This window comes from Haliaeetus albicilla, chromosome 24 (assembly GCF_947461875.1).
Source record: "Haliaeetus albicilla chromosome 24, bHalAlb1.1, whole genome shotgun sequence".
Classification (NCBI taxonomy): Eukaryota; Metazoa; Chordata; class Aves; order Accipitriformes; family Accipitridae; genus Haliaeetus; species Haliaeetus albicilla.
Genome location: NC_091506.1, coordinates 8190287 through 8216415, shown reverse-complemented (window position 1 = coordinate 8216415; position 26129 = coordinate 8190287). Strand labels below are relative to the sequence as shown.

The window sequence follows — 26129 nt, the reverse complement described above, 5'->3', positions numbered from 1 at the left end:
GAGACCTATAGAAATGTCAACAACAACAACAACAACAAAAGACAAAGCCTGCCTCGACACCCATCAGTACCCTGTCACGTCACCAAGGATCATATCATTGTGCAGCAGGTAATTTCCCTAAACCAGAGACACTCTCTCACACTTGGCATCACACTGCAGCCACACAGACGGTGTGTGTACAAGCATCTCCCCCACATGCTGGCAGAGATGCAGATGGTCTCTAGAAAGGTTAGGGAGAGACAGGGACCCTTTGCCAGAGCTCAGAGCTGAACCAGGAGCACTGAGATCCAACCAGGCACTGGACAAAACAACATCCTGGTAGGCAACAAGTCAGTTCATTAGATTTGTGAATGTAAGTCTGCCCCTTCTTACCTGCAATCCTAAATATCCTACCCTCATCCCAGCCTCACCACTTACCCAACCTTATCTTCTTCACCCTAATTCCATCCCTGCCTCATATTCACTGTTCAGGCCCTCATGCACTTCCACATTCTATCCCCAACCACCTCTCCTGCTTACTGCTCGCTTTATTTACTTCCACATGTTCCCTATCAGCCTCATTAGCAGCTCATTAGCTCCCAGCACCTCCCTGACTCCCCTGCTGCAATTTAAACCCCTTTTACCTTGCTCTGCTCCTTGCCCACCCACTCCTCATCCTCCCTTTATGTACTGCCTTCCTTGTGCATCTCCACTGAGGGCAACTTGATGCCAGTCATCCCCACCCCAAGCTATCATCTGACCTGGAGGAGATATCTGGACAAGTAAATAGTTTATGTGGTAGAATACCGGCAAAGACTTAGGGCCAAAGCCCTTTCTGAAATTGGAAGACATCAGAACTGGGAATAGAGCACAAGGAAACTCAGCAGCAGATTATGGTACTTGCCCCCATCGCCACTTCATGTTATTTTCCTTTCTAGCACCCTGGTTGTGCCCCAGCAGCAGCAGCGTGGGCTGCTCAGGGCTGGCACAGAAAAGGCAAAACCGGCTGCGGAAGAAATTAATGACACTGTGCAGGGGTTTTTCATCCTGCAGCCAGTGAAGTCCTGCCCTGAATGTAGTGTTTTCCAGTTGCATGCAAGTTATTTGTTATCCCAGGCCCAAAAAAAAAGAAAGAGTTGATGGTTTCTGTTCATTCCTTAGATGTCATATTTAAAAAGAACAAAGGAGCAATGCTGCCACCAGCCCTCATCGGAGAGGGACCTGATGGGGCAGGGAGGACAGGCTGCTCTTTCTGGGTAAAACCAATGCTGGACTGGGTCTTGGGCCGGGGTACGGGCTGCAGGGCTCTGGGATACTGCAATAAGGAGTTTTTTGGCACGTCAGCCTGGCACCGCCACTTTGTTGAGCTCAAGGAGGGGGGCAGCGGGGGCAAGCGGGCTTTGCTCTGCAGCACTTTCAAGGCAAAGCGATTTTACTAAAAAAGGAACTTGGAGCACTTCAGTCCATCGAGGGCTGCAGAGGCTGTGCCGGCTCTGTCTGCATCCCCGCTGTAGTCCCCAGCACCCAAGAGGAGGAGGAGGAGGAGGCAGCTGGAAGAAAATGGCAACAGGCACCCTGCTCCTCAACAGCGGCTCGGCAGCCCCTCGAAGGGCTCGGGGCCAGCCACGAGCCACCCTAGGGATGTCAGGCAGGGTTGAGAGAAGCAAACGTGAGGCTAAACCCAGGATTGGGTGGCTGGTCCCACCACGGAGCAGCAGGCAACTGCAGGAAATTGGTTCCTCTGCTTTGCTCCCCTTCCCCCTCTCGCTGCCCATCGACGCCGTACGTTCTCCAGGGTACGAACCGACTCTTGCTACGCGTCCGCAACCCACCCACGCTGCAGGACCGGGTGCTCGCCGGGGACCCCCCCACTGCGTGGGTACTGCTGTGGGTAACAGCACTCTCAAAAATAAAGTTCTGGCTGCATGGAAAATATTAGCAAATTATGACATTGCCCTTTATAGCTGTGCTGCAGACGGCGTTTCCAGATCACCGTAAAGCTTGCTTTCTTTTTCTTTCCGTCCCTCAGTGCAACTTGACATGTTTTGTGGGTTTTTTTCTTAATATGTGGGTTTATTTTATGTCACTGAGCACTGGCAAGGACAGAGAGGCTTTTAAATTGCAGTAATCTGAATTCTAGAAATAACAAGCTACAAAGGTCCGTGATTAAATGTGGGGCGTGTGATATCTGCAAAAACAAGTACTCTGTGTTCTTTAAAAGATCGTTTGGATAACAGTGACATAACCTGAGTACCCGGTCGCAGTCCAATTTAATCAGCAAGTACGCCTCTGGAGCAGAACCATCTAACTTAGAAAAGGAACAGTACAGTCATCACCGGTAGGAGAAATTAATACATTCCACTTAGACAAAGATTAATTATTATGAATCACTCCAAAAATACATTTGCCCCAAGTGGGAGTCCGCGCTCTTCTATTCATCAAGTTGCTTTCAAATAATCATTAAACATCTTAAGACAGAAGACAATTTTGTTCACCCAAAATAAACACTGCTAAAAGTTACAAAATGAGGACCACCTTTTTTTAACGTCTGGAGCATTTTGACCGAGAGCTGCCCAAAAGTGGGACAGGCAGAACATCTGCTAGAAGAAATGTGTACAGATGCAGAGGACTCTGCTAATTCCAGTATAATTTTTTATGTTAGAGTTTTCCTGTCAGTGTTGATTTTTCCATATCATTTTTATCCTAAGTTCATCGAATTAAATTTATATTTGCTACTAATTTTGTCCTGTTAAGGGCCTCAGCTGTAATCTCAATAGCATCTCAAGGGGTCATAAAGCAGATTTAAAGCCAAAAGTCACTGCAGTTGCACGTTTTGGGGAAAAATGAACATGGTGGTTAGAGGAAGGGCATGAGTAGCTGTCTTACTAAGGTCTCCCTTTGCACAGGGGTTTTCCTACTAAAATTGTTTCAGAAGGATGTCTATTTTTTTTTGTTTTGGTGGGACCAATGCTGAAACAGACTGGTTTATTAACAGCAGGCTTAGCTCCCTTGCATCACCAGTCACTTACATTTGATTTTCCATTTGTCTCTGGGTAGCCTCTGGTAGATGTGTCCTGGTGGCAATGCTCTGGTAGAGTATTGCTTTGGGTAAGGCAATGTGCAAGAATGAGAACTTAAAAAAAAGGCTTTGTCATTTACAAGGAAAAAAAAATGCAAAATTAAAGGACAGCAGGAAGCAACTATGTTACCAACTAGACAATATTATTTTTTTATTACATTCATGTATACGGAAAGTTTCTCCCGTGAAACATTCCCCAGACCATCACTTCATCTTCATGTCTTAGCACTCCTGGTGGGATAGGAATGAGAAACTTCTTCCTATTCGCTTTGCAGGGCCAGGGTGAGGTGCAAAGCAGGCAAATGTGTATTATTTAATCAGCAGAACTCCAGATGTTGTTGAGGTTGTCTTCACAGCTACCTTTAGCCGGGAGACCAAGAGATGGCCTTCTACTTATAACACGTTTAGCAGTCTTCCTTTTCTCCAGTACTAAAGACTCTTATAATTTAAGTCTCAGTCCTCATCCAGTCCAAGCAGTGCTGACAGGCAGTTCTTCCACTAACACTTTTTCCATTACAAAATGATGCTCTACCCAAACATACTTTGTTTGACACCACTAAATCAGGGCAGCTCTTTTAATCATATCTGAGACTGAACTAGGCTAATTTTTTTTTAAGCTTATAAAATCTGGTGACTTTTCAAAGAAAACTTTTTTTTTTTTTAAGTGGCACAGTCCAGCACTCCCTGTTCCTGGCAGCAGCTCAGAAGTGCTCTGAGAAATGCATCTCTTGTGGAAGTTCTGACCCAAATTAAATCAAGAAACCTTGGAAATCTCACGGGAGGTGGATTTTTGTGAGTTTTCCAATTTAAAGAGGTGGAGATAAACTAAGATAAGTGTCTGAGACAGATCTGCAACATGTAGAAGGTTCACCTATTACTAGAAATGTCTGCCTTTATTTTTATGGCTTTACCCTTTTCTTGAGATATGCCTACAGGCACTTGATTAACAGTGGAGGGAGTTACGTAAATGAATGAATGGGGAAAATAGATGTAGTAGAAAGAAGCCTTCATTCTTAACTCTGACAAATGCTAGTTTCCAGAGGAGAGGTTATTTTAATTGGCTAGGTAGTGTCTCAGGATGGGTTTGAAATGACAGGGAGAGGATCTTCAAAAGCCCAGCAATTCTGATGCTTTTCCCAGGCAGCAGCAACGATAAAAAAAAAAAAAAAAACAACAGCAAAAAACCCACCACCACCAAACCCATAATTCTTGTTTCTGTTACTTAGATATTTCAAACGTGTTGCTTCAAATCAGGTCTTAAGTTCTCCTACCATATTCACATGGCAAAAAGAAATAGACACCTTCATCTTCAGAACAACTTTCTCAAGTAACACCACAGTTTATTTTATGACTCCAATATACTCTGTATTTCTTTTGCTCCATTTCTTCATTACCACCCCAACATTAGCAAGTGTTGCTAAGTAACATTCTACAGGCCCCTATAATTTTGCTTCATGACTGCACTATAACCACGCGTTAATACTTCACAAAGGCAGTAACTATCAGCAATAACCGCTATATCACTTTAAAGGAAACCACGGTACTTTCTCATTATGGCTGTACATGCTTCCGAATTGCACCAGTCACCAGGGTAATTCACCGTTGCTGGAGGCCGAGATGAATAAATTCCCTGGTGGATTTACAGAAATATTGACGCTTCTCTCACGTAATGGATGTGTGCAACGAGTTTAGCTGCGACTCGTTTTCGTTGCGTATTAAACAGCGAGCGCATCGGTTGGCGCTCCCTTTGGCTGAATACTTGTCGTGGGCATTATGCGTTCACCGCCGTCGCTGTGCGGACGGTATTGGGAGGGCACCCTCCGAATCGGCAGTGCGGCACTGAGCCAGCCATCAGTCGGCTGGGTCGTAGGCAGCGATGTGACAGCAGGATGGGGGAGACCTCTGGTCAGTCATAGGGGCTCTTGTAAACTGCTGCTCCGTGGATGATGCCAAGACGTCACCATACAGAGTGGTTGGGAAGATGGCGATCTTGGGAGGTTTGGCCCCTCGGTGCTTCGGTTGTAGGTCAGCCCCTTGGGTGTAGATGGAAAAGAGGTTGGTGAGGGCAAGAAGTCCTGGAGAAGGTCACCTACAGAAACTTGCTATCCTAATATGTTCAACAGCAATAGGAAGCCACTTACCTGAAGACAGGTGGCACGAAAAGACATACACCGAGAAATATTTTACCTTAACTTCTACCTGAAATGATTCACTGGTCTTAACCAGCAAGGACAGGATGAAAATCCACATCTCAAACAAAAGGTGGTGATGATGCTAGAGTGGGATAAAGCAAGACGCTTACAAGCTGGGTCCCAACACACGAGTTCAGAGAGTGTTTTTTGTCGGCATAAAATTTGAGAAGTCAGACATATAATTACTGTGAAAAAAAGAATCATTTTTCATGCTTTTCATTCTGTAGTAAAAAAAATTAAAGGAAAAACAAATACCTTTAATAATTTCAAAACGTCGCACTTTGTCATCAATCTTAATTTGCCATAATGAGCCTTGCAGGAAGTTCAAAAGCTGCGGTGGGACGACAATGAGCTTCAGGGATGTTGAGCATTTCAGAAGTGTGGTTCAAATTGTGCAAGATAATGTCTGTCTCAGCCTCAGTGATACTTTACTATTAAGCCTATTCTAAATCAGAGAGTGTGTGCATGCATGAGCACATGTATATTTATACATATGCAGGTATATAGAGAGACTACACGTGTGTGCATGCTGGTGTATGCATGTTCATGTACACGCACAAATGTATCTGGTGTCAAAGGGAACAGAGTCCTTCAATAGCTATATAAAGGTTTAATCTCATATCTAGTGTTTTCCCTGTTTTGCTTGGTTGAAGGCCTAGTATTTACATGTTTCATTATATAAGGTTTCCTCTCTCTCAAGGAACAGACTGATTTGCCACGTTCAATAAAGTAATGAAACACAGAATAAATCTTTCTAGTGGAATAACTACATGATACTAAACCCGTGTTTTATCTTATCCTCACCATGTACTTCAGTTGCTTTAAATGTACCTTTGTAGCAACCAAACTAGCCATAAATTGGTCATGATGATATTACAGCTGAATTCAATTTCAAAGTCTCTCAGCAAGTTGTTAAGGATTCCTTGCCTAGGTCACTCCTGAGGAAATTTGAAAACTCTGGTATGATTTATGAATATTGCTATATTACTAGAGTATAAAAGGCTATGGGGAATACAAGCACATAAACTTCTGTTTAATTCTGTTCCAATAAAAATTTCATTTCTTATAGCAAAATAAACATGTAAATCAACGTTTAATGATTCTGTTGTTTTATTACATAACTTATAATTTGCCTTTAAATATCCAAGCCAAGTAAAATCTGGGACCCTGCTCATTTTTGTTGAAACATAATTAGTTAGCAATTAGACCTATTCTGCAGAGGTTGCTTCCTTGAATGGCATTCATAACGCAATGTAAGAGAAGAAAGGCAAAGAATAAAAGGCCTGGCTTCTGCTTTCCCCCGGGTACAGATACATTATTAGCCAATTTTTCAATGTAAACATTCTTTTTTTCTGAAATTTACTCAACCGTCTAAGGGATAATTAGTTTCCTAAAATTATTATACCGTCAGTGTTCAATTTCAGAGATGCTGTTACCTCAAGACTTATTGTTGTACAAGTCACACAGACATACAGCTTCGTCTGTTCCTCATCATGTAGCGTATCCCCATATTTGGGAAACAGTCTCATCAGTATTAATGCCTTTCAGCTAATGGAATGGCAAATGGCCAATAGTGAGGAGAAGAGGTTCAAAGAGTTAAAACTGAGCATTTTCACCAAATCACAAGCTCATCACAACTCTAGACTTGTGTTAATCACCTGCTGAAGATCCAGCTCTCCTTTAAGAAACTGAAGTCCATGGGACTTGCACAAGTAGGCACATGCTGACATTTTGCAGGATCTGGCCATTGCTATGCATAAGCACCATGGCCTGCTGACTTTTGCAATACCATGCAATGAAAATGTCCCTCGCACTGGTGAATGAGCAACCTCCTAAGCTAGTATCATTTCTAATTTATCGTAGATCCACATACATTAGTTTCTCAGAAATAATTGCACACATTTCTTGATCACTGGGAGGCAGTAATCCCCAAGCTTAACTAGGTTTTCTCTCGGACGTATTGCTTGACCTTAGGTAAGTCACTTAATCTTTCTTTTTCCTCTCTTTTGCTGTCTATAAAAGTAGGATAATATTGGCTCACATCACCTGCTGAATAAGGCAATATTCAACACAAATAGCCGATGTGAGATTAATATTTCTAAAGTACTTTGTTGCTGAAAAATGCTGTCAGTTCAAAGTATATGCTACTATAATGATGGTGTACAATAGAAATCAGGCAGCTAGACATATATTCTTGTGCCAGCCTTTATCTCTGCTACCTGACTTGTGTACATGTCCAATGGAAAAGAGATTTGAAAATTAAATTGTCCTTGAAACTAGACTAGAAACTTTCAACCAATGGGGAATGTCCATCAATGCCTGTCTGGGGCTACTACCAGTTTCTACCAGCTGGCTATGTCTGATTTTGTTGCTTCATGTGCCAAACTCCACCATTCTGGCTTGCGAAGGATAAAGAGACAGCTTTGAGAAAGTTGGAAGAGACCTTTCAGGGTTTTGACTCATGATGTCTGCCAAAGCCACACACCTGATGATGGTAGAGCACGAGGTGACAACAACCCTGTCACCTCTGCACACCCATCAACCTGTGCCCGGCAAGGGGACCCAATGATCCGCACTGTGGCCCACTTGCCAATGAATTAAAATACATAACTATTCTGTTTGGCTGGAAATTCCCAGAAAAAGGGTGATTGTCTCACCTTTTTTCCATCCTCAGAGAAAATATTAATCTGATTTTCAGAGGTGAGCACTACATACCTCATGTCAAAGCCTTCTACAAATCTTAATGCAGTATCTTCTGCCACAGAGCAGGAGAAGCAAGGAGCTTTTCAGTACTCCTAAGAGAGCAGAAAAATATTTTTTCTTTTAAACTATCAAGTCATCAACAAAGAGCTGAAATTTTAGAATGAATGAGATAGATTGCACTTAAACTAAATACCTGCTGCCTTGAATATCCTCCCTCTCTCTTCTGTGTCTCTTTAGCTCTAACTTCCTTCCACCTGGAAAATGCCCTGAACATTTTGGGCAGTATCAGGAACATGAAACAGCCCTTGTGCTGTTCAGTCACAGCTGGTCCAAGGCATTTCTGAAAAATAAGTCACTTTGTTCTCATTGTTGGGCACAAAGTGGAACAGTAGGTGAAGCAGGCATATTATTATTTTTTTTTCCCAACTCCACATTTCCCCAGGGAATTCCTCCAGATTTTTCAGCATCCACCCAAGCAATGTCATGGTGCAGCTGTACTGTATCATACCAACTGAACATGTGTCCCCACTGCCCTCCAGGTTTGTACACCTTTGAGTAGAGGACAGTGTTACACAGCTGCTTTGACTAAAGCGTGGGTCAATTTGATTGCATGCTATTTTATTATGTAGATGAAAAAACACAGGCTGTTAGCTTTCTATAAAATGAACAAGAAAAAAAAGACCAAAAACCACAGCACAACAGCCTCAAGATAAAAAGCCCTAAAGTTCCAGAAAATGTCAACTCCAAGAAATGTGGTGGGTGTAAAAACCACAAATTAAGCTTTACATTCATATACAGCATCTACGTTTGTTCCAAACAATGCTCAATGGTGAGAGCCAGGATCCCTGTGAGTGCTGCCTCCCACTGCGGACATGCCTCCCATTCCCGGGGCCGGGCAGGAGCCACCCCTTCCCATGGATGTCCCTTCCCACGGACATCCCCGCAAAGCCACTGTCTGTTCTGCGTGGCACCAGAAGGAGTTTTTCTTCCTCTTTGGAAAGCCCTTTCCAGCAGGATGGAAGTGGTCCTGGCTCCAATAGCTGGGGGTATATGTCTAGGCAATGTGTGAACAAGTACTAGACCAGGTCATGGGATACGGTGCTACCTTTTGCGCTGCAGAAATTTGTGGGGAGCTGTGGAAGCCACTGTCTTGCTCAAGATCTAGTTAAGGATTGAGGTTGGCTCATTAGCCTCAGCCCGTAGTACATAGGATTCACCCACCACAAGGGGTGAGGCAATAATTAATCCTTGTTTCCCATAGTAAGTCAGGAGAGGAGGGAAAACGTCAGCTACATTGCTAATATTTGCATAATACCATTCAGTAAATAACCACTAAAATTTGACTTAATTTCCAGATTAAAAAAGAAATCAAATTGGAGATTTTTCATCAAACCTTCTCCAAAATTTGACCAATATTGATTTTTTTTTTCCTGAGCGAAAAGACTCTTTTGACAAACTTAAGGAACAAAACACAAAATCTGTTTAGCTTGAACATCCTCAGTTCTGCAAGGTCTCTGTAGCAGCCGAAGGTATTAATGCACAGAGTGCATTAATATAATTATTATAATTAATTATAAGAGGTTATAATGCATAGAGTTCTTTAGGAGGAGAAGTGCTTTTGAACAGGCTGTGTTTTAATACATGCAGTCAAAGCAGTAGAAGCTTTTAAAGGAAAACCTTTATAAATATTTGTTTTTATGCAATTGGCGTAAGACCTCACTGAATCAGTGAGTGGAAGTAAAAGTTATTACATAAACCTACTTTTTCTGTGTCCTATGCTGTTTTGGAAGTTAATCTAGATGCTGTCACATCTTGCAGAGATGACAACTGTGTACTAGGACTTAAAATCTTCAATCCTTTCAGAAGACATTATAAAACTCACTTGCACCATGATATTTGTGAAAACTATACGTTTGCCCACCTTCACGACTATCTCGGAGAGGCTGCATGGCAAGTGTGCTTAAATCTTTCGACTGAGATTCAAGCAGTTCGAAGGAACTACTGAATTGTTGGCAACACGAGCTAACGTTGAACTAATATGAACTTCATGCAAATTTTTGTGTTTGCCAGAATTGCTGGTTGGGGCGAACTTGTAGTAACAGGCTTGTCGGAGACCTGCCAGGGGAGTCTCTCTGGCAGGCTGTGAGCTGCAGCTGGAGCTGCCTTTTCTTGAGTTTGCTCTGAAGTTAGGACACGCTTGCACAGCTCAGCTATAAACTTTCAGCTGGAGAGGAGACAGAGAGGAACCCAACAGGCCTGAAGCAGCTGAATGTCAGGATAATCCCAGAGCAAAGTCAAACCCTCAGTGAAACTGCAAAAGTGAAAAGTTTATTGAGGCTCAGACTGGGTCTAAGCCCATCTCATCTGAGCTGAGGAAGCTGTGGACTCAGGAGGGATGAAAGCACGCAGTTTGCTCGTTTTAATGACTGTCTGGGCTGCCCATAGTCAGAAGGGCATCTCCACCCCTGGATGAGAAGACCCACCATCTCCATGGAGCCACACATGTGGCACTCAGCTCCCACCACACAGCAGCTCTGTCCATCCCTCCTTCACTGCCTACTTGACCACTGTCACAGCAGTGAGGCAAGTTTTACAGGGAGAAATGACACCTTAAACCCTTTAAAGACCAAAGAAAAGCCCAACTGGACAAGCTTCATCAGTTACACAACTGACTCCAACACTGCACATAGCAGTCCTCTCAAACTTTGTCTCGACAAAGAGTATTCGGGCTTGTCTTGTTTTCAGCTCTCCCAAGTAAAGAAGCCATTGTTGTTCCCTTAAGAAAGCTCTTCCCAGTTCACTGTCAGGAAGATTTCCCTGATATTTCGCCAAGAGCTGGATAACTAATGGCCAATGAAACAAATAACAAGATCAGGCCAAAAAGAAGAGAGGAAATATTTAAAAGGAGGAAAGGGACAAATGAGTCTTCAGAGAATATGAGCTACAGGGAATGCGCTGAGTTTATGTCTGGTACATTTTGCTTCATTTCCAGTATGTCATGCTCTGTATGATTTCTAGAATCAGATAGATCAAAAATTTATAAAAAACCCACCAGCGGAGCCATTGCAGCCAATGAAAAACTGGATCCAAGATGAGTGGGGAGAAGAAGACAAGATTTCTATGTTTTGACAGTCAAAAGAGACCGTCACTGGGCTAACACGTAGAATTTTCCCTTTCTAACTTGGGCTGAAAAAAACAAATAGGATCATTTCTTCTGTCCCTGATCCCTCTGCCCAAAGGATTCCCTCCACCACAGCTACCCTGCACTGGATGGTCCACAGACCTCAGCCAGCACCTTTGCGTCAAAGTCCGCATTTCCTTTAGGAGATGAACAACGTTTAGTGCATGGACAAAACCAGCCAAACCTCCAAAGACAAAGTCACCCAGCAGATGCTCTGAAGGCAGCAAGCTTTTCAGCGTGCCCATCACAAGGTCTCCCAGCGAGGCGGTGCCAGCGTTACTGTCAGGCTCTGAGAGAGAGACAGTGAGCGTACTGCTGGCAGAGACCAGACATTCCAGACTTGACACTGGAGAGGACTTTGGAGGAATTCAGAAACAGAAAATCTAGTAGGAGACAGGGGAAAAAAAGACAAAGAGGAGACAAAGAGAAAATTATGAAAGAGAGAGAATGACAAAACAGCTATGCTGGGTAAAATTTGCATATAAAGAATAATAAAATAATGCTCATTTACAGAAACATTATGAACAAGCAGTAGCTGCTTACTAGCAGCTTCTTCCTAGGAGCGTTTCCCACATCTGTGTTTTCCATTAAGACCGAGTAACAGCCTTTGGAGCACACGCTGTTCTGTGTTCATCTACCCAGTGACTGTGAAAATCAAAACTGTCTGTTACATAAATATTGGGAAATAATTCTCTAGATAAGCTGTGCATGTATTCACAAGTAAAATATGCAGCCATACCAGTCTGCGTGCACAAACCATCCAATTTGTGCAAAACAGGAGCTTGAGGCAGGTCAGTACTTCAGAGGAGACCAAGCTCTGAACTGGCAACACTAATCCATCGGAACTGTCACTGCCAAACGACAGCATAACAACAGCCATCCAAGAAAAGCCACATCTTAATTTCTGCTTGAACTGGTTTCACCAATGTTCCTCAGGTCCCTCATCCATGCATCCAGAATACGACTCAGATAAGAATGCTCTTATTCTGACCGTCTAAGGCATCGTTCAGGGAAGCCCAGGTGTTTTTAAGCCCTATAAATTATCACATTTCTACCCTCTTCTGACAAAAGTCACCTAGAAAGTTAAAAACTGTATCAGTAACAGAGAGTTATTTCCCTAATAAAGTTTTCATGGGATTGACATTTTTCTTGCAATTTTGGTACAAAGGGAAAGACTCAATCTCACACATACAAATGGAAATTTCAAGTCATAAAAGCCAGCTGATTACCAGCGGTATTCTTCAACAGCACAAGCTGACAGCAAAGAATGGCAAAATTTCTAGTTGTTGCAAATAGGCATTATAGCTTATTAAACCAGTTCACTGTTAGCTCAGCAATTCTCTGTTTCTGTACAGTGATTTTTATTTTCCTGGGTTAACAATATCCATACCAATTTTATGGGCGTGGTTCAGGTCAATAACATGTGCTGCTAGCTGGAAAATCGCATTTCACCTCTGATTTTCCTTCTCTCTTTTCAGGTTTTGTTTTCTTTTAAGTTTAAAGACACTTTCATTAAAGAAATTATTTCCTTTCTTTGGGAGGCTGACTCAAAAGCCGCTAAAATCAGTAAGAATCTTTCCATTAATTTAGTGGAGCTTTACATTAGACTTTCAATTAGAAACAGTAAGTGTAGAAGGATAAAGAAACTAAAGATAAAGGAGAGGGGAGCAGGAGGTGGAAATGTTTCATGAACATTTACAAACCTCTAAGGTTTCATTTGGTTTTATGTTAAGTTTAGGTCAAAGGTTTGGGTCAGCTTTTGTTCTCCTCAGTCCCCATTTGCTCTGATCTTCTTTTCCAGAGCGGGAATCTTGACAGATGCACTGTGAAAAGGAAAAATTGGTCTGAAAAGCTGGACTCGAGACCTGCTAGAAGCAGAATGATGAGGCAACCGCTTTGCAGTTTGTTTTCATGTCACAGAGATTGCAATTCCCTCAGATAAAGTGACGCGGGGTTTGAGTGAACCCTGCAGATATTTTAGGGAACCGTAATTAGAGGTCCACATTACAATTAATGTTCTTGCTTGGCCACCCCTGCAACTCACCTCAATGGTGACAAACGGCAAAACTGAGTTTTAGGACAGCACCATGCCCTGAGGCAGAAGCATTGGCTGGGTTTGCCACTTGTAAAACTATTCACTTAGGGACAGTATTTCATTGACCAGCGGCAAAACGCAAAGTCTCCCACAGGGAGATGGATCACTTGTCCTTCAAAGGTCACAGGGCTCCGGGGTGGCAAAACATCCGTCCCCGCCAGCCTTTGCTTCACATTGACGGGAGAGGGGTGAGGCAGCGAGAAGAGGTTTTTGGCTCTCGTGACGCAGAGATACAAATAAGGCAACTCCATAAGGAGAGATAGTATCTTCAGGTTAATTTATTATTGTTTTTTTTTAATTTCTAGGTGATATAGCGGGAAAATCAGAGCAGCTTCCTAGCACGTCTTCTAGCTAACTTCAAAGGTAAGTACAAGTTGAAAACAATTACTGAATTTAACTGAAGGATGTTAATCAATTGGACAATTTGAGAGGGGGGAAATAAAAGGGTAGCTGGTACCTGGAGAGGAAAGAACGATGTTAGCAAGCAGAGGTGATAAAATCACTAGCCCTGGGGAAGAGCAGCAGAAATAAGCAGCTCTCAGCCCTGGAGCACTAAACGTGCGCTCGCAACGCAATTCCTTCTGCTTCATTCCCAGCTCCCTGTTTCTGCCTTATGTCCCCGTTCATCCCCACCTCAGCCACACTGGCATGAGGGTTTACAAGGCCGCTCTAACCCAGACCGCCGAGAGCGGAGAGACCACCAAACCCTTCTGCACCGCTAGGACGCAGGCTTCCTAGACGGCACGTTACACATGCTTTGGCTCAGATTCGTCCTGTGAAGTTTGGGCACTTAACCACAGACTAAGTCCCTAATTCCTTTAAAATCCCTCTCTGGCAAGCAGAGGGAGATGGGCAGCCCCAGGGGCAATCCCTGATGCTGGAGACATTGTTTTTCACATCGTTTTTCTCTCCTGCCACTGGCTGTAGAGGGACCCCGGGACAGGTCACCCCGCTCAGCCTGGGGTTTTGCGGGACAGGTCTGGTCTCCCAGCCTCCGTTCAGAGGCTTTCCCATCTCCGCACGGGGGTAGGGACCGCGCTGTGGCCACAGAAGAACAGAGACAAAAATAGGTTTCTGACCTACTTCTTGGCAGTAGGCAACAGGAACAGCGGCTGCCGGAGCCGAGGGGGAATAGATCATAACCACGCGAACTGCACGGATGGGTTGGTGAGCTGGGAATGACATTGCTTCTCCAAGCTGGCTTTTCCAGCTTTCTTTTTTAAGCCTTTTCTATCTCTTCTTCTCCATCCTTGACACACAGACATGGAGATTCTTCCCCCCCTTTCATTTCTGTTGTCACATTTTCTTCTGTGTTTATGTGAAACAACATTATTTGCCGTGGTTTTGAAATCAGCTCAGGACATAGTTGCCCTCTCGCGACATCCATTTTGGAAACAGCATTTAGGAAATATTTTCAGCCATGAATATTTGAAGATTATTATATTCAAGTCACTTTCAAATATGAGATTTTTTGCACCTCAAGGGAATTGTACTGTAATGTTGTAATCCTTTATATTAAACGTTTTCCCTTTCTGATTTGCATTCAGACATACCGTGGATTTATATTATTACTTTTCATCAATAGCAAGTACTTTCTATGCTAGCAGGCTATCAGTGATGTCTGCACTGAACAGGAGAAAATACCTATTCCTTGATGAGTTTTCTCTAGATGTCTTTTTAATTTTTTATTTCTACACTATGTTTTTAATTATCAATATTCTCTAGTGTTTCATCTTCCACAGAAACTTCTAACATTTTTAGGACATGTTCTTTTCAGACACCCAAATTGTTTCCTCGTGGAGGCTAAGCTGGCTCCATGTGACAGGAAGCCCTAAATACCTGACAGCTTTTACTCTTGTTTTCTCCCGTGGGATTGTTTATACCAGCTTGGCTGAAGCCCTGCTCTGAGCAGAGGAACTGGATGCTGTACACTGCACACATCCAAGCAGTCCCATTGTAATCAATTAGTAAGATGACATAATTTAAAAGAAAATATTTCCTTTGTCCCATACAAATAACATTTTCATTACTCATTTCAATTGGCTAAACAGCAAAACCAAAACTTTTTCTTAATAAAGCATGTATGGTCTTAGAGCAAACACCACCAAAAGTAAAGATGCTGGAAATTTTCTTTCTGGGAAGGGGTGCAACAGAACTGACGGGGAGTTTTATCTTTGGGTCACAGATAGCTAGGGCCAACTGGGGAAATCTGAAAACATTAAAAGTCCCCTGAGAAAAATATGTTATCCTTGCTGACTGACTCCAAAGAAGAAAAACATCTGCAATTTTACCCAACACGTCCCATTTGGTCCCCATTCATGCCTGGGAAGGTGCATTTCCCTCAGAGTGAGCCGGCTGCTGCCGCATCCTCCCGTCTTGGTCGAGCTGAACCCCAAGAGGTTTCTCTCTGCTGTGTTGCCTGGATGCTCCTTACGCCCCTTCTGTAAACAAACAGGACAGGTCTCAGCAAACTCGGCAAGATTCTTTAAGCTCCATCGGCACAGAGCAATCTTTTTCCATTACAGGAAATCAGGGAAAGAGGATTCAGCCCTCCCTTTGCTTGAGAATCACAATTCTTGGGCATCCTATAGACGTGGCTGTTCAGTGTACACAAAAAAGACCCCAGTACATCCTCAAAACAGTTCCTGAGCTTGCTTAGCTTTAAAAAGCATGGATGTTGCTACTGCTGCCAATGCCATTTGGGCTCGGATTTATGAAAAAAAAATCTTTTTTTCCCCCTTTTCAATTAAATAAGCACATACCTGTACGTATACTCACACTTCTTCAGAGGTTTGGGGGAATTAGATGCAAATGGCTGTTGATGAAACTCAAATGCAATGTGCTGGTGCTGGAATTCAGAGCCAGCTTTCTGGGATTAGATGTTCCTGGCTAACCTCAGCTGTTAGGAATTATTTTGGAGCTTAGCAGGTAAGGGGGAACCATGAGGAGGAGAACAAAAGGGTTTCTCTCTTTTCTGTCCCTGCTTCCTCCCTTCGCAGTATTGGGCAAATGTGGTTTTAATTCAGAAATACAAATGTCATCTTCAAAGTCACTCTGGGGAGGAAGGGGTGGGGAGAGGAGAGTTGAAAAAAACCTATCAGTTGGATTGCAATTTATCAAGATTTTTTTACTGGGAAATTGAAGTGGAAAGTCTTAACATCCAAGCAATGAGCAAGTGGAGGAGCTGGAGTGGGGTGGGGGTCCTGGAGCTAGTCTGCAATGCAAAGGACTTCCCTGCTGTCCCAAACAGCCTCTAATATTTTGTTTTCTTCAAGGCCAGCCCTTTTCTGATATAAATAAACCTGCGATCCCCTGTCGCCAGGAGCCTAGGGAAAACAGCTCTACCTTACATGCCTTTCTTGAAGCACTTAGAGCAAGGCAAAAGGTGTCACTGAAAGCTGTTTGGGACCACTAAGCAGTAAAGAACCATTTTTTCCCTATGTTATCCCCCACCTTGTTCTTTTGAAAGTCTCCAGGATGGGAGCTGTTTTTGTTTCCTCCAGGTTATGACACCCACAATGCAATGGCTGTGTACGTGCTACCGCTCTGACAGCAGACGTGAATAATGGAAAAGGGCTATGAACACAAGAAGTCACTCCAAGCGCTCACTGTACTTTCTTAATGTATGACATTGACATAATACGCCCTGGGGCATTTTGGATCAGATGGCATTTGCCTGTTCCACGTGTTGGTTTTATGAACAGCAATCAAGTTGTGAAACACATGTAGGCAGTGTGTGTGGCAGGTGGCTTTCCATCCTGTGCATTGGGTGGGAAGGACACAGCCGTGGTGAAGGCGACACTCCCAAGAAAAAAACCATTTTACCATCAGAGGAGAGGGCTCCTGCTCCCTGGCAGGGCTCCGGGTGGGCTGCCTGGATGCTGCTGCAAGGTGATGGTGTCATACTGTCATTTTTTCTGACTGTATAACACACACGGCACCTAGAAACAGCTTTCATGATACACAGAAGCTCAACCAGATACATCTCGCAGGAGCTGATGTGCGAGTTGGATATGATCCTCATCAATATAAGAAATTAAAGCCTTATTTCCCAAGCACACAGGCAGGATAGGAGTGTCACAGCTCAGTAGAGGGTCAGCCCAAGCCCTTCTTCCTTAGGCTGCGAGGCAGCAACCCACCGATCAGATAAACAGTCCACAGAGCTGCGTTAGTAAATCACCAGCACTGAGAAACACGTCTCCTCCTCCCACAGCCCCTGTTCTTCAGAAGGAAAAGTCCATTTCTGTAGGGACAGGAAACAGGATTAATCTCTCTCTGATTTCCTCCTTTAACTCCTTCTCCCTGACACCCCATTCCAGCTTTCATCCTCCTATCTGGGCTATTTAGTCTAGAGCAGGGAAGACGGAGAGGAGACATGATAAAAGTCTTCAATTATGTAAACGACTTATGCAAAGAGGAAGGCAATAAATTGTTATCCACATCCACGGGGAGAGCACAAAAAGTAATGGGTTTAAATGCGGCAAGGGAGGGCTAAGTTCTGCACTAGAATAACTTCCCCGCTGCAAGGGTCATTAGACACTGGAGGAGATCGCCTGGGGAGCCTGGGGGATCTCCGCTGCTGGTGGGGTTAAAGAAACACATTAAACAAACATGTGTCAGGAGTGGTTTGCGTGGGGGTGGATGAGATGACCTCCTCAAGGTCCCTTCTTAGCCCTATTTTCTTCTATACTGTGGTGATAACTGTCCCAGCCTTGCTCTTTGGCAGGCAGCCATGGCAGAACTCCACTTCACCTGTGTTTTTCAGTATAGGATGGCAATCCCATGGCAGCAACACACTTGGCTCAAGGAACCGATGAAGCCAGAAGACAGGATCATCTCTCCAGTCATCACACAGCGAGCACAGCTGTCAGATCCTGCAGGACCCGGAGGATTACTCTGCCCGCTCCTAAATAATTTCATTGTCTTGTAAACAATCAGCAAAAGAAACTCAAGCATCCCGAGATCTCACTGCCTCTGCAGAGGACAAGGGCTCACACTCAGAAACGCACACGATTACTCGAAAGCAGGGGCACTTCAACGGCCTCCCCCAAAGCCTTGGGGTGTCCCCACAAGCAATACACTTGAAGAGAGTTACTTTGCCCCGTGCAAGAATACCAGACACCTTGGACTGAGCCTGCATTTGCAACCGGTACAGCCTGGTCTTGCACAGCCCTTGCAAGAAGCAGCACGCCTTGAGATGCTCTACTCTGAAAGGCACTTCTCGCCAAATCACACCGAAAATGGGACTGATCATATGTTTACATAAGGATATCCTTAAGTGCTTTGCTGGATTGGGGCCTTACACAGCTACATTTCAGGCTTTTGGAGGTCAGTAGGGATTGATTAGCCTCTCTGCATGACTTGGGCACTGAAAGCCTACATGTGTCAAAATGAGGATATTTTACTGAATGTAATTTTGTCTCTGTGTTTTAGATATCCTAGGCAGAAAAGATGGTCAGTAACAACAAAATCAGAAAACAGTCCCCCTTTCTAACCAGCAAAAAGATGGGAGTGAACCCTAACAGATGTAATTTGTATCATTACTGCTGATGAAAACTTAGTAACCTTTAGCAAGGAGATATGGATCAATAGCTACTTGAGAAGATGCAGCTGCAGATACCTAAATGGCCATGAACTAGGAAACGAGGTGTAAAATATAATAGCAGAATATTTAAACCAGATGAAAGCTATAAGGTAGGTTAGTGACCTTGAAAGAACCAGATAAGTAAAAAAGTAGAGAAGGGCAACAATGATTTATATACTTGCCCTGCACAAATATTACAATGCTTATTGAAGGGTGTAGTAAATTATGAACAAAGTAGAGCTTTATTAGATTAATGATGGGGGAATTTATACAGGAAGGTTAGCGTCTTTGGAAACTAGGTAAGAGAAATCAGTTTTATATTAACTCTTTTGTCTCCAGGCTTGAACATTTCTTTTTCTGCCATGGAGTAATCTGACTTATGCTTGGTAATGACACATCTGTTTCCAGCTCCTTGTGACACCAGTAGAACTTAAAGGGGCACCAGGAAGGGGTACCCGTGGAGATGCAGATGCTAAGTGCTAAAAGCTGGCAGTTCACCAAGGAACTGTTTCTGCCACTGCGGAAACAGGTGGGAGTTTTGGGATTGACCAAGAGGCTCCCAAACCCTTATTGTGATTACTGTGATGTCCAGACTCCCTGGTCTTGGATCATACCATGTTGGAGTCTGTAATAAAAGACAAAAGATGACAACCACCTCCCACAAGTTTTAAATCTAGAAAAGCAGGGCAAAACTTGGTAGGACAGCAAAGGGCCACAGCACGAAGTGGTTCACAGATGGTTGCACAAAAAAGCGGGCTGGGACCTCCAAACCCCATTTCCCACCCGAGTGGCTAACCTAGACTAAAGGGAAGGACATTCTGTCTGCAAAAGCAAACTTTTTGAACTGGCTTAAAGGATTCTGTTAAGAAAATAAAAAAAAGGTGGAGAAATAATGTCCACCCTAAATAGTTTTCAATATATGCAGTTCTGTTTGCAAAATACATGTATTAATCCCAGCCTGTTTATATCAGTGAGAGGGACAAATCAGCCGTCATAGTACTCATAATTACACATGGAAATATATTTGTAAGCATATCAAGTCTCAGCAGTGACTCTTAACAACTTCTTGGACCATTGCCATCCATAAAAGAGCTAACTCTACAGAGAAAATGTTCTGGGGCACAGTTTGCACCAGTTAATCAGGGCATGGTCAACTGCATTACTGGGACAAACCAGCCTGCTAATCATTAAGGTCTGTGATTGCCTTTTGCTGCAGGAGGAGTCAGTGGCAATGCTCTCCTCCAGCCCTGAGGCTGCACTTAGTGAAATCAGTGGCCGAATTCTTACCTCCATCATCAAGGTAAGGCCCAAGGAGCTGGCACCATGCTCATTATTCACCACTTGCCATGTACAGGTGACCTGAAAACCTGACCCACAGCCGAGTGAGGCCCCTTTGGATTTCTCTGTGCTCCAGCTCAAGCCTCAAGAGGACAATTAGAATGAACGAGCTCAAATAAGAATGAATTTTTGTGAGTGTATTTCTTATCACTTTTGCATGCTGCTTTTTGCTCCCTGTAAGAGCCCTTGCCCAGGTGTAATGCAGCCAAAGAAAGTTTTAGTGAAGAGAATATTGCAGGTTAATATCCACACTCAAATGAGCTGCTTACAGGGGAAAAACAGGATGGCTAAAAAATCAAAAATATTCAGCAACATCACCACAGAGAATAAATTTCGCAGGTAGGGTAGTGCAAATACAGCTATTATGGAAACATGAATCTTCAGCTCCTTTACTTTATTACGTTTTTCCTTCCTTCCTTGTAAGATTTGTTGAAAAAGTGGAGTATGCTAGTAATGCTCTCTAATTTGTCCCCCTTGAAGCTTTGTGTGAGCAGAGTAACACATTCTGTTTGAACTCCATAATTCCTATGTAATTATTTTTATTTATGGTCTCTTTAACCCTCTATGGACAGCTAATGAATTTAAGAAAATGTAGAGTCTCTTTGAATTACCTAGTGTAATTTCTCACTAGCGTTAGCTTGAATTTAGTTGGCAGCTACACTCTTTTAAAGAACATCATTAAAACTCTTCCCAGTCCGTGTGTGGTCTGGACAAAGATTTTTCTCCCATGTCCTCCTGCCTCTGTGTTACTCAACATCTCATCCTACATCGTTCAAGTCTCTAGTACCTAAAGACTGAAGTATTTCAGCTCTTCCATCTGTAAGAAGCAAAGGATAAATATGTATTTATTGGTCCACAACAGCTGCCATCCTGTGATGAGCTAACTATGCATATGCAGGGAATGTAGTCCCATGGGACTTTGGGTGGACAACTTGAATTAGGGTGGAAAGGCAAAAGTTGGGAAGGGGTCTGCTGCTTCCGCGTAGCAGTGACTCTGCCTGCAAACAAACTCTTTTGCCACGAGAAAGTGCAAAAAGGAGGCAGGAGAAAAAGGAGGACAACACCCTTCACCCCATACTCCGTCCTTCCCCCGCTGCACCATCACGAAAAATGGAAACCGGCGGCCGCCCAGAGTCACCCTCACACCTGCAAAACCTTCCAGTGGCCTCATTTCCTCTCTCCTCCACATCCTCCCACAGACATGGGTCTATCTGTTAAACAGAAGTAACGAGACTGACTTTGTTTGGTGAAATGTTTTAAGATGGTCTGTGTCTATATATGAAAACGGGGAATTTGTTTTCCTAATCAATCTGCATTTTCTGAAGATTACAGGAAACTATTTTTTTAAAGGAAATTCATAATTCTTTTGGGAAATTTTTGCCCTTACAGTCTCTTCTTCCTTGCAGGTAAGCCTCATCCAGATTTCTTCATGGTACATTGAATATGTGCTTTCTTTTTCTGATTTAAATAAGAAAAAGAACCAAACCCCGCAGATGTGAATAGAAACTAAAGCTTTTTGTCCTGATGGTGCAAAAAACTGTCACGATGACACAACAATGAAACACAGAGCTAAAAAACCTACCAATATGGGAAAAACATCATCATTTGAATCCATCACAGTGAAATAAAATAGTCAATACCACCTTAACACAAAACATTAAAAATATCAAAGTAACACCTGCCTGTGAAATGCTTGATTTTTATGAAATTGTTCCCTACAAAAAATGGTCCCAAAGAACATTTTAACTCTACTTAATCAGTGTAAAGAAATCAAAGAAGATGATTCTCATTTCCTTTTCTAAATGAAAAATGTCCATTTCATGAGGGAAAGGTCAGCTGTTGGGCAGAGTGCTGGTGCACTTTAGAGAACTTAAAATCTGCACCTGGACTTCCTCACATCCTAAATATTCCCCTCCCTCCGCCCAGCTGAGAACTGCCGTTTAAAACTATGTTTTTGTTCTTTGTCTCTCCATTACTCTGATGATTGTGTCCTTCTCCCTTAGAATTTGCTCTTCCTGTAACATTTTCTGAGTTATATACAATAAATACTGTTTTATGTCATAATCCCAGCTAGACAGCTATAGAAGTGTTAAATAGCCACTGTGACATGTCTAATAAATAGCCATCTAACCACATTATAAATAACCTCAAATTCAGTCCAATAAATACTGTAATAAATTTGTGTTTGCCAGTACATCTGGATAAATATCAGTAATAAGATAGACCAAAAAGGCTAACTATACTAAGGAGCTTTGATTTTGGGAAAAAGTCCACGTGCAATACTTCATTCCCCTTAGGGGGAGAGAAAACAAAAAAGAAGAAAAAATTATTCAGCAAATAACATAGCATGGGGAAAGGGAGAGATTCTTGAACAAACTGCAGTTTATTTAGACAAGAAAAAATGAGACATGCAAAGCGGGGCATGTTTAACTGAATGTCTATGGAAGTTGCGCAATAGTTGCATGCATTTAAAAGCAATAACTTCCCATCTATTAATTAGTTCCTATTGCCAATACCCTTACCAGCAGCTAGAAACACCTACTAAACAAGACAGCTAGACAGGAACCTTTTTCTTCCAGACCGCAATCCTGTATTGTCTGCCAAAACAGCTGAAAAATATGCCAAGTATTTGGCTGACTATTCAGTAGCCTGATCGATACCCGCCGCATCAGCTTTTCTTCACCCACTTTTTGCCATCCTTCGGATGACAGAAGCCAAGAGCATCTCAGCTGGAAGTGGGTGGCGTGGCCCCGGCAGGAAGGGGAGCTCTGTCCCCAATTCCCACGCCCGATGCCATGCCCGTGCGTGCACCACGCTGCCCACCGCCAAGCCTCAACTAGTGCCATCGGCAACCCGTGCCACGGTACCAGGAGTTAGGTTGTTCATCTGTGCTCTGCCACGTAGTAAAGCACTTTACATTTCCACTGCTCAAGTTTGGATGCCTTTAAAGATCCTCCCTGACTTTGTTTTCCCATTAACCAAAATACCATTCACTCGCTGGTTTAGTTTTATTTCTGTTTATAAACTTAGCAAAAAAAAAAAAAAAAAGTATTCTGTTTAGAGGAAGCTTTCAAGACCACTGTTCGTTCCCTATTTATATCTTCCTGGAGCCATGAGATCAGGAGATAATACTACCAGTTTCCCCCCTGTGTCAGTCCACTCATAGAAAAAAAAGACAAGTTATACAATAGCTCTACTGTTACACAAAGGATGTGCATAAGCATCTGCATAATCTAATGTTTTCCACAGGGTCAGACTAATGGGCCATGTACTCCACATTGGTTTCGAACTACCCAGTTCTGGTAAGGACTGTGGAGGTACACAGTATGAGAGAAAGGGAACATTCTGCATTCAACTTCAGTCATCAGCAATGCACATTGAAGGTACTAAAGGTTGCTCATAGGATTGAAATTTTGGGCAAAGCACTGTAGATGTGAACACAGCGATTTTCTGGGAGATTATGGACCGTGACAGAAACACATCATACGTGCTTACACTGAAAGCGCAGTTACCTTGTCTCCGTTTCTTTGGACAGCACCACACAGTGAGCTTGGAGTCCTCATCAGCTACATCGATTGACGAGAACATTCCATGAGCTGACGTACCTGCAAGAGAAGAGACCAAAACAGTTTGCTCTAATAGGTGATACCATTGCTCTTTCTGTTCCCTCCATGGCTGTCCAGCCTTAGACTGCCCCATTCTTTCCCCATAGACCCCTCTGCAGGGGTCTCAACATTTTCTTGCATTTGACAGGGTCTCCCATCTCTGTAGATGTCTGGGCATGGAAGGAACAGTCTTGGACCTCCTCAGATTTTACATGGTGCCATCAAAATCCACTCCATCTTCTCCAGTTTTGACTATTTCTCTGCACAAGGGGAGCATGGCACATTCATAGGTGCTGATCACATATGGTTGTTTTTTTCCAGGTGGGGTCTAGCTCTTAATTTTATAAATAAATACAATACAGACCATATTGACACGCTGTCTGTTCTATCCATGTGGTATCCCAAAGAGGGACAGCTTTTAGGAAAAGCCCGAGTTGCCTCTTGACTGAGCAGTGAAAAGTTCTCAGCAAAGTACGGTAGAGGCAGAGTTGAAGCAGAAAAGCATATGGGTACAGAAGATCCTTTTGCCATTGACTGCTTTAAAGCACAGTCTCGTTAAATGTGGAGGATAGATGTAGGGAAGCATAAGCCTCAATTAATAGGTCAGAGCCTGCACATATCTAATTATAAACCCATTTGTCCCTAGCCTAAACATCCTAATCTTAGTCCCAAAACATACAAGTCTGCCTAGAGCAATGCAAAGCAACGATAGCCCATGAAGCAACTTGCCACCCTCAAACTGTCTAGGTTGTTCTTTCAGTTATCACAGTTTATTTTTTGGACAGTGAGACTCCAGAGGCTACTTGCTGCAGAGCACTAAAGCACCATGGAGAATATTGCGATTTGTGACAAATCACTTCAAGGAGGAGGGGAACCTTTTCAGTGATTTCACTGTCTGTCTGTCTCTGCATGATGTACTGCAAAGGTTAATTTGTTTTGAAATCTCCATTTTTAATTTGCATTACTGATCAACCTAGCAATTATAAATGTTAATCTATTCTTCAGTGGCCTTAAATTCAGAGATCGAGACTGTTGAACTAAATAAAAATTCCATCCCTCGCTGTGATTTATTAAGACTTGAATGATACAGAGAACCCACTGACTCAAAGCACTGATATAAGCGTGGTTTCAAGGCACATCCTTAATTAGTTTTAAAGCAAGACAGACTAATTTATATCGCTTTGATTTAAATCAGTTTTGTTAATTATGGTTTAAATCAGAACCAGGAAATCACAATTTAAGTAACTCTATTTGCATTTCAGTTTTGCCTTCTAACAGGTATTCACAAGAAAAAGTTATTCTCAGAGACTGACGACTAATAGAAATGTTTAATTGCAAAGAAAGGTAGCTTTGAGGTTGTATTTAGTATTTGTTTTTGTTAACTAAGAGAATACATTAAAACCATACTTACGTCACTATATACCTCAGCATTTATTTTGGTTTTTGATTTTTACATTTGATTTGTGAGAAAACAGGACATGGCCTTTTTAGTTACCCGATTAACTTTTTAATGTGTGCTTTGTGTCATGCTGCTTCTGAACAAAAATATCCAGAAGAACATAATTGTTTAAATAGAACTACATTGTGTCCTGCATATTTCAGGAAATAGTATCAAAATATTCATTGCATTTCAAGGCAGTTGTTGTACCTAACAGTGCAAATATTATCAGCAATTAACCAGCTGAGCTTTTTCTTCCTTGCTTCCATGCTCTCCAAGATCAGAATTAGTCCATCTCAGACTCCCACACACACCTTTTACCCATAAGATGGGAGAGGACAAACAAATTTTCCTGTTCTTTCAACTCCCAGTTGTTTTCCCAACTTGGAATATTCTAGTCATTAATTGATGTAAAGCAGATAAAAAGAAGAAAATGTTCTTTTTGCACCTGCAAAAGAGGCTACAGCTGTCAAAAGCTACTTCATTACTCAAGAAGCTCCAATTCCAGGTGTCTAGCTAGTAATTTCTCCCGTTTAGTGATTTGACATTCTTCAGAATTTTGGCACTGAACATATACTCAACTGTTATTTTTATGTAAGGGTTTATTAATAAGAAAATATAATTTTATTTCAGGCACTCGTAATAAATTCAGGCTGTCATCATTCCAGAATACATGTCTTCAAGTTTAATTTTAAAAAGAGAAAAATATTAATTTAAAAATTAAAAGATGCGTGGATGTGTGTTGTAAGAATACACACAGGGTTCTCATCACTAAGGAACAACTGACAAAAGGACGAGAACCTGAATGGATGAATTCACATCTATTTTAGAAGGAAACACAACAAAAACACTCTAGATTTTTTTTGTCCAGAGGATTTTCCTCTCACCCTAAGCTAATAACGGAGTCTGTCCCGGCCTGAGACATCATCTCCATC

At 42.6% G+C, this 26129-nt stretch overlaps 2 long non-coding RNA genes across 5 annotated transcripts in view; both read right to left on the bottom strand.

Annotated features, from left to right (window-relative positions):
- Nucleotides 1-3180: 3180 nt before the first annotated feature.
- Nucleotides 3181-18100, bottom strand: LOC138690841 (uncharacterized). Of its 3 annotated transcripts, XR_011329654.1 has the most exons (6): nucleotides 17982-18100; nucleotides 15521-17472; nucleotides 12838-12957; nucleotides 8147-8293; nucleotides 7966-8045; nucleotides 3181-5435 (listed from the first exon to the last, which is right to left on the bottom strand). It is a non-coding gene; the product is annotated as an uncharacterized lncRNA (long non-coding RNA). The 3 variants fall into 3 exon arrangements; XR_011329655.1 differs by having other exon boundaries at nucleotides 3181-5581; nucleotides 15521-18021; XR_011329653.1 differs by having other exon boundaries at nucleotides 15521-18021.
- A 5572-nt stretch (nucleotides 18101-23672) lies between these two features.
- The window catches only part of LOC138681836 (uncharacterized), a 48764-nt gene continuing 46307 nt past the window's right edge, over nucleotides 23673-26129 (bottom strand). For both annotated transcript variants that reach the window (XR_011322043.1, XR_011322044.1), the window contains one exon: nucleotides 23673-23756. This is a non-coding gene — a long non-coding RNA (uncharacterized lncRNA). The remainder of the gene's footprint in view (nucleotides 23757-26129) is intronic.